The following is a 9,520-nucleotide window of genomic DNA, read 5'->3' on the forward strand; positions in this document are numbered from 1 at the left end:
CTGAAAATGACATCACAGCTGCTCAGTTATCAACCAAATCACTACTCACCTGTTTTCTGAAGCTGAGCCATGATTGGTTGTTATCCGAGCCAGGAGCAGCTGTGATGTCATTTTCAATTGACAGCAACAAAATGGCCACCCCCTGAAGTGGACAAAAACGGGTGGATTTTACTACTTAACCAATCTTCTACAAACACAATATTAATCAGAATACCATGCTTTGAGTAGTGGGCCTGCATACAACATATTCTTTGAAAGAAAATGTTTGGATTGACTTACCCTTTAACAGCAAGTTAGGATTGCTCAAGATGATGTGAATGTAAATCTTTTTGCATACAATTTATTATGTAGGCTCTCGAGGACAATATGATGGATTCTTCATCTGTGAATTTTTAGGAAGAAGTCATCCCATCAGACTCAACAGAGACTTCAATGGGTCGAGAGAACATACAATATGTTACAGTGCCAAGAGTGCTTGTAATGAAAGATCTAATCCAAGTATTTATGCACAAAAGCATAATGCTTTCAAAGGTAAAAATGAATTTTGCAAATGAAATAGCCTTTGATGATGCAGGAGTCTCGCGAGAGGTTTACACGGCCTTCTGGGAACAATTTCTAGAACTGTGTGAAGGAGAAACTGAACTGTATAATAATCACACGAGACACGGCGAGTACTTGTTAACACACCGTTTAGTCATTCCCCGGATGTCCTTCCCCCACCCCCTTCAATACAAAGCATTATGGGACATGTAGTCCTAAATACCTATTACTACACCTCCTCCTTTTAGTTGAACGTAATCCTACAAGTAAACAGGCATAATTTGCAGAGGATTGGAACTGGCCCCTCCCACCAATAATTAATATTTGCATACAATTGATGCGATTGGAGGGAAAAATCGTCACAATTCAACTCCAAATTTTCTCCCAAAAATGCTGATATATATAAAATGAGGGTGTAATACCACAATTGGCCACTTGATGGTGCCAAACTAAGTACTTGTTAACACCGTTTAGTCATTCCCCGGAAGTCCTTCCCCCACCCCCTTCAATACAAAGCATTATGGGACATGTAGTCCTAAATACCTATTACTACATGAACGAGTTCCTAAATTGACACCAGATTTTGGTGAGCTTGAATGGCAAGCAGTTGGCCTTATTTGGGTCAAAGGGTTCATGGATTATGGTGTTGTGCCAGTAATGTTGGCACAGTCATTTATTTTGGCCTGTATATTTGGTATCGATTCAGTAGATGACAATAATCTCATGATGTCATTTCTCAACTACCTTTCTCCCGTTGAGAAGTCAGTTGTTGAGAGAGCACTAAACGGCACTGGCGACCAATCGGATGAAGAGGACTTGCTGGACATTTTCTCAAGAATGGGCTCACACATACATTACCTGAAAAAGAAGGCGTGCAAGTTGCTATGAAAAAAGGGCTCACAAAGCCATTTTTCAGGAGGCCATGTATGTTACAGATTGCTTCGCGACACAAATGGTTCATGTCAAAATGCTGTCGCCTAACAAAGAAAGTGTCATTGCTATGTTCAAATCAAAACAGGCAACGGGAAGGAAGGTCTCACAGCTGTTTGAGCCCTCTCAGGTTGCTCTTACTCAGATGGAGCAGGTTACACTCACTTAAAGCGATATGCAAAAAATGCTGACCAAGCCAAGGCAGAGAAACTACTACGCTTCTGTACAGGAGCTTCAGTGATAGCTGTTGATAAAATTATTGTGTCATTTAATAGGCAGGCAGGTCTTAACAGAAGACCTGTAAGTCATAACTGTGGTGCAAAACTTGAACTGCCTTGTACATATAGCTGTAATCCTGATTTCCGTATGGAATTTGATCATATTTTGGCTAGCAACTGGATATCGTGTAAAGCCTGGGTCTTCATTCCTGTTCGAGGGCCAGTGTCCTGACTGTTGTCCATCTGTCCCTGCTGCAACACACCTGCTTCAAATGATCAGGGTCGTTATCTAGCTTATGCAGACCTTGCTGAGTATCTTATCATTTGAATCAGGTGTGTTGCAGCAGGGAGAGATGGAAAACACGCAGGACACAGGCCCTTGAGGAACAGGATTGAGGACCACAGATGTAAAGCATACAGGACATGAAAACAGTGTTGCCAGTTGTCTTGAGATCCCAGATTGCTCCTTAATTCAAACACTCATCCAAAATCTTTGGTACAATAGACATATTGGTTAGGACATTTTTTGTGGTAATGCACTTTTTCCTAAATGGCTAATGTTGTATCCTCTACTATTAATTAAGGATGAATGAAGGCTCAGGTGTGGACGGAAGACTTTTTAATTACAATGAAGCAAAACAGGAAGACTTGAAGAGCTCTCATTTACATTGCTCAACCGCACGCGCTGCGTGATGACGTCACGCATAACCACGTGATTCAACACAGACCACAAATACATAACATCTCCTCCCCTCTTACATCAGAAGCAGTAAATTCCCTTTTTCATTTTTTTTTCTTTAGACTCTTTAACTAGGTAAGAAAACACCAACAACTCAGAACATTTTTTTTCCCAACACCTTTCTGACCTACAAACGATCAGGTGCCTTCCTTTCCCGAGTAGGATAGCGACGTTATAGCGCTACAGCAGTCTTTCCCATATGACTAGGTTCTAGTACTGGTGCGCTCTCTTCCACAGATTTATCTGAACCATGAACAACAGCAGGGCTAACGGAATTTGCCACAGGTAGAGATACATTACAGGGTTCAGGTAAACATTCCTCAACATTTTTGTCACAATCGATTGTCACAGACAATTCAGGGGTGCTTGGAGACGCCCTTAAAAGTTGGTCCACATGGCGGCGCCAAACACCATCAGCTGACTGAACTGTGTAGGAGACAGGTCCTGTTTGGGCAATCACAGTAGCAGGAATCCACTTAGTTTTGCCTTGATAATTCCTTGCGAGCACTTTCTCTCCTGGTGTGAAAACTCTGTCTTTTGCATGAATGTCCCGTTGCATTATTTGTTTCCTTTGACTTGCCCGAACAATGTCTTTCACTGCTGCAGGCTTAAGAAGATCCAAGTTGGTCCGTAGTTCTCTGTTGAACATCAGGCTGGCGGGTGATGTCTTGGTAGTTGAATGTGGAGTGGTCCGGTATTTGAGAAGAAACTCATGTAGTCTCTGGTGGAGCGTTCCTTGTCCTTGTGATGTTTTAAGTGCATTTTTTAGTGTTTGCACGAACCTCTCTGCTAACCCATTCGTTGCAGGGTGGTATGGAGCTGACTTGATGTGCTGTACTCCATTGACATGCAGAAAGTCTGACATTTCTTTTGACACAAGTTGAGGGCCATTATCTGAAACAAGTTGGGCAGGAGCACCAAATCTACTAAAGATTTCTCCCAATTCCTCAACTGTCTTTTCGGCAGTTGTGGATTTCATTATAGCCACCTCTGGCCACTTACTGTGTGCATCAACAGCAATCAGGAAACATTCTGTCTTCAAATGGACCCGCAAAATCGATATGAATCCGATACCAAGGGTCCTGAGGAAAATCCCATCCTCGTCGTCACTTTTGTTGTATCCTCTACTATTAATTCGGGTAAGGATGAATGAAGGCTCAGGTGTGGACGGAAGACTTTTTAATTACAACAAAGCAAAACAGGAAGACTTGAAGAGCTCTCATTTACATTGCTCAACCGCACGCGCTGCGTGATGACGTCACGCATAACCACGTGATTCAACACAGACCACAAATACATAACAGCTAATTTTCACATTTCTTTTAACTTTTGACACAATTTATTTTTTACATCCTTTGCCGTTCAGTGCAGTTTTTGAAAGGCACTACTTACTCTCTGTTTCTTTTTAAAGTAAAATAAGTGTCATTGCCTTGCTCAAATTGTTATATGTTGGACTATTTGCAAATTGCACAAGCACTGATTTTGTTTTTAATAATACAAATGCCATTTGTGTTCTGATCACTGTTAAAGAAATTGTTAACATTCTTGAAAAAAATATTAAATATTTTTCAGCATTTATTGTGAGCTTTTTCAAAGACAACACACTTCATGTATGCAAAACATAAATGATTTAGTCCGAAGAATTGGTGTCAAAATCAAGCTACGTTGGCCACATAATTTTATGTGGCCCGCGAAGGCACATTGTATGTAGACTTGACATGTTTCATTCAAATTGTCTTAATTTTTTAAACTACATATAAGACATGTATGATCGGTTGATTGTACATTCTAAATTGTCCCTAGGTGTGATTGTGAGCGCGAGTGGTTGTTTGTCTTTGTGTGCCCTGCAATTGGCTGGCAACCAATTCAGGGTGTCCCCCGCCTACTGCCCGAAGACAGCTGCCGTTGGCTTCCGCACCCCCACGACCCTTGTGTGGAGAAGCGAATGCAAAATGGATGGACGGATGAGATATTACAAGGATTTGTTGCCAATCCCGCCTTTAAAATACATTTAAAAATAGTTGAACAAACTATTTACTGGCTTGAGATTGCAAAATTAGTTATCCATGAATTTGTTGTACATAAATGTTAATTACAAGGCAATCATAAATTTATTTAGGTTTATAGTTTGAACGGCCCTCCGAGGGATGCCAAAGCTATGATGTGGCCCATGACAAAAATTAGTTTGACAACCTTGGTTTACAGTAATGCTTTAAACTTCTCTCTCAGAGATATATACAGTGTCATGATTTGTATTTGTTATTTTTGGTTTAGTATTTGGTTTCATGTTTTGGCCTTGTATATGTGTCTTGTCTCGTCTTGTCTATTGTGTCCACCTGTGCTCGTTTACCCAAGCCCTAGTGTCAACCAATCCGGTCCTTCCAACCCTCCATGTCTTGTCCAGGTGCTCCTCGTTGTCTCGTCAATTTGTGTGTATTTAGTTCCCTGGTTGCTTTCAGTTCTTGTTGGTTCATTGTCATTTTAAGTGTCGCTTGTCCCTGTCGCTTGTCCCGGTTGCCTGTCCCTGTTGCCAGTTCCTGTCGCCTTTCCCTGTAGTTGGTTTCCTGTCGTTAATTTTTTCCAAGTTCCTTGTTTGCCTTAGTTTTCTGTTTAATAAATGCCCTTTAAGTTACCCCTGCCTGGCTTCCCTGCGTTTGGGTCCTCATCTTCCTCAACCCTGACAGAATGAACCAACCAGTACTGGACCCAGCAGGAAGCTCACGGCAACGAGTTCGCCGTCGCCGCTCAAGCTGGTGCCCCCCTCAGCCTGCCGACCAACCCCTTCGTGTGAGTTCCATATGTTCCGCCAAGCCAGTTTGCCACTCTTCTTCGTCTTGTGTTAACATCTTTGATTACGACACCATTTTGTCCCCCCATGTTTTTGTTAATTCAGATTTAGATGATGACCCCTATTTTCAGTTGTCTGATTCCGAGTTTGACCCAGATTTTGATTTTTCTCATGAGTTTTCTTCTCCCAGTCAGTTTTTGTCACGGTTTCCTTTCGAGTCCTTTGAGTCCACACCTGAATCACACCCATCAGACCTTTACTTGGGCACCCGGTTGGCCATCTATCCTGGACCTCCGCGGGGTGGTCAACGACGGCGCCCGAGTAAAGGATCTGCCACCTCTCGTAATAACACCCACTTTTTACACCCTGAGTAACGTTTTTCCGATTCACTTAGTTCACTTCGTCCGTCTGTTTCTGTACCTCGTCCACAGTCGGTTTCTGCACCACCTTCCGTTCGACCCACGTTTTGTAGCGCACGTTCACCAGCCCCTGTAGTCCCGGTCCCTCGTGTTCTTCGCGTCTCCCGTTCCCCTGAATCCCTATGGCGGCAGGCTGATAGGGATCCGGCCCCCGACCCAGCTCCTCACGAGCTGCAGCCTCCAGTGCCGGCCCCTCGCCAGCTGATAAGCCCCGTCCCGGTTCCCCCCGAGCTGCTGGGGCCCGTTCTGGCCTCCCGAGAGCTGCTGACCCCCGTTCCGGCGCCTCGCCAGCGCTTCAAGTCCCTGTTCCGGCGGAGCACGTCCTGCGTCCGCCACAAGTCCCTGTTCCGGCGGAGCACGTTCTGCGTCCGCCACAAGTCCCTATTCCGGCGGAGCACGTTCTGCGTCCGCCACCAGTCCCTGTTCCGGCGGAGCACGCCCTGCGTCCGCCACAAGTCCCTGGTCCGGCGGAGCACGCCCTGCGTCCGCCACCAGTCCCTGTTCCGGCGGAGCACGTCCTGCGTCCGCCACCAGTCCCTGTTCCGGCGGAGCACGTCCTGCTTCCGCCACCAGTCCCTGTTCCGGCGGAGCATGCCCTGCGTCCGCCACAAGTCCCTCTTCCGGCGGAGCACGTCCTGCGTCTGCCACAAGTCCCTGTTCCGGCGGAGCACGTCCTGCGTCTGCCACAAGTCCCTGTTCCGGCGGAGCACGTCCTGCTTCCGCCACCAGTCCCTGTTCCAGCGGAGCATGCCCTGCGTCCGCCACAAGTCCCTCTTCCGGCGGAGCACGTCCTGCGTCTGCCACAAGTCCCTGTTCCGGCGGAGCACGTCCTGCGTCCGCCACCAGTCCCTGTTCCGGCGGAGCACGTCCTGCGTCCGCCACCAGTCCCGGTTACGGCGGAGCGCGCCACGCGTCCGCCACAAGTCCCTGTTCCGGCTGAGCACGTTCTGCGTCCGCCACAAGTCCCTGTTCCGGCGGAGCACGTTCTGCGTCCGCCACCAGTCCCTGTCCCCGCTGCGCCCGGCCCGCCGCCGCTCCAAGTCCCGGCCTCTGGTGCGCCCGGCCCGCCGCCGCTCCAAATCCCTGCCTCGGCGGTGCCAGACGGCCCGCCGCCACCCCACTTCCCTGTCCCGGCGGCGCCCGAGGACACGCCGTCGCTTCCCGTCGCTGCCTCGGCGGTGCTCGACGATCCGCCGTCGCCCCAAGCTCCTTTTTCGGCGGGACTCGACGATCCGCCGGCGCTCCAGTTTCCTGCCTGGGCGGTGGATGACGACCCGCCGTCGCTTCTCGTCTCTGCCACAGCGGCGCCCGACGAAGCGCCGCCGCTCCACGTTCCAGTCTCGGCGGCGTTCAACGACCGGCCGCCGCTCCACGATCCAGTCTCGGCGGCGTTCGACGACCGGTCGCCGCTCCACGTTCCTGTCTCGGCGGGGTTCGACGACCAGCCGCCGCTCTACGTTCCTGTCTCGGCGGGGTTCGACGACCAGCCGCCGTTCCACGTTCCTGTCTCGGCGGGGTTCGACGACCAGCCGCCGCTCCACGTTCCATTCTCGGCGGCGTTCGACGACCGGCCGCCGCTCCACGTTCCTGTCTCGGCGGGGCTCGACGACCAGCCGCCGCTCCAAGTGCCTGCCTCGGCTGCGCCCGCCCCGTCGCTGCTCCAAGCTCCGGTCTCGGCTGCATCCGGCGTCCAGCCGCCGCGTCTCGTCTCAGCCTCGTCAGCGGACTCCATGCGGTGTTCGGGTCATCCTGGACGTCCGCCTGAATGGCCGCCCTTGGACTTATGCGTCTGTCCTCCCGGACGCCCGCCTGAATGGCCACGGCTAGACTCCCTGGTCTGGTTTCCCGGACGGCCGCCTGAAGGGCCACGGCTGGACTCGCTGGTCTGGCCTCCCGGACGCCCGCCTGACCAGCCTTGATTGCGGACTGTGGTCCCGCCTCCTGGCCCCCTTCCGCCCACCCTGATTTTGGACAATTTTCTTTTGTTTGTGTTTGGGACGTCTGGGATCCGTCCCTTAAGGGGGGGGTACTGTCATGATTTGTATTTGTTATTTTTGGTTTAGGATTTGGTTTCATGTTTTGGCCTTGTATATGTGTCTTGTCTCGTCTTGTCTATTGTGTCCACCTGTGCTCGTTTACCCGAGCCCTAGTGTCAACCAATCCGGTCCTTCCAACCCTCCATGTCTTGTCCAGGTGCTCCTCGTTGTCTCGTCAATTTGTGTGTATTTAGTTCCCTGGTTGCTTTCAGTTCTTGTTGGTTCATTGTCATTTTAAGTGTCGCTTGTCCCTGTCGCTTGTCCCGGTTGCCTGTCCCTGTTGCCAGTTCCTGTCGCCTTTCCCTGTAGTTGGTTTCCTGTCGTTAATTTTTTCCAAGTTCCTTGTTTGCCTTAGTTTTCTGTTTAATAAATGCCCTTTAAGTTACCCCTGCCTGGCTTCCCTGCGTTTGGGTCCTCATCTTCCTCAACCCCGACATACAGGCTTGAAACATGTCAGATGGTATCGACAAGTTGAACTCTGTCATCAAGATTTTGCACAGTTCGTAGACATCTGAATCACAAGGTATTATGGCGAAATGTACATCTTGTTCTGCACAATTGCAGGTTATCATTATCAACTGGAGAAAGATAGTCTCGCGTTCCGTAGAGTTCAGGCAACAAATACATCACATTGGGTTGACCACTGGCAACATTCGGGTTTGGAGATAGTCTTAATGTTGTCTGCATTCCAAACCTGGACCGTGTCATCCAACTCATCCTGTAAAAATATACATAGGAAGTTATTTATGCTGGCAGAAATGTGATCATGTCTGACTTTATAAAGCAGCCAAATCAATGATGGAGTGACCAAGTTATGTTTTGTAAGCTATGTTTATAACTAAATAATACTTTGTAATTATTCACCAATATGATCATTATTTGTGTTGTCAGTAGGGGGCACCAGAGCCTAATATTATTTATGTACTTATAAGTTTGTTGCTCTTGTGTACAAACGTTGCATCGTCAACCGAGAATTTGTAATCGAATTTTCTCTTCACTTGTAAATTAAATTAAAAGATCGGTGTTTATCTTCGCCAGATGCTTTGATGAGTCGTGTGGCATTATAGATCTGGTAATAAAAATGTTAAGGCAATGTTAACTAACAGTAATACTTGAGCTAAAATTTAGAAAAACAGCTGATTTGGATGCATCAGCTGTTTCTCTAGAGTCAGTGCATTTACTCACCTGCATTAAACTAATGAAGCATAACTGCAGAAGGTTTTTGTCCAAAAAGCCACCAACGAATGATCCGTTATCTCGGAGATCAGCAAACCGTGATATCCAAAATTCCGTACATTGTCTTTCAAAGAAACCCCCACCAGTACTCGATCCTCTGATTGGCTGTACTTGCGCCTTCCATATAGCTGTCCATGTTGCTTTCTGTTGGAATCTGCACCAAAAAACGTTGAAATCCTCTGACATAGCAGTTCTCTGTCCCAAGTCGAGTCTCGGGCACCCTCCAAGACGTTGTACAACTTCCATATAATAGACTCCAATAAGTTTCGGATCGCTCCTAGTTGTGATAGCCAAGGCAACACGAAAGTGGAATCTCTCGTTCCGTCACAAATAATTTGCGTTATTTTGCAATATTAAAAAAAACCTCATTGCAATATAACGCAAAGCTGTTGCATTTTATTGCAATAGTATTGCATTATAACGCAATAGTATTGTGTTTTTTTTGTGTGCATTATCTATTGCAATATATTGCAAAGTATTGCATTATAACGCAATCTCAAATATTTTCCCAATGTCCCCTGGCGGGCTCCGTAAACATAAACAACATTGAAGGTGATTTTTAATCTCTCCACATTAGCCGTTTTGGCGCCCCGTGGAGTCCCTTGCACCCTTAG

The sequence above is a fragment of the Idiotropiscis lumnitzeri genome, chromosome 3 (genome assembly GCF_059441095.1).
Source record: "Idiotropiscis lumnitzeri isolate Australia: NSW breed Sydney's pygmy pipehorse chromosome 3, RoL_Ilum_1.0, whole genome shotgun sequence".
Taxonomy (NCBI): domain Eukaryota; kingdom Metazoa; phylum Chordata; class Actinopteri; order Syngnathiformes; family Syngnathidae; genus Idiotropiscis; species Idiotropiscis lumnitzeri.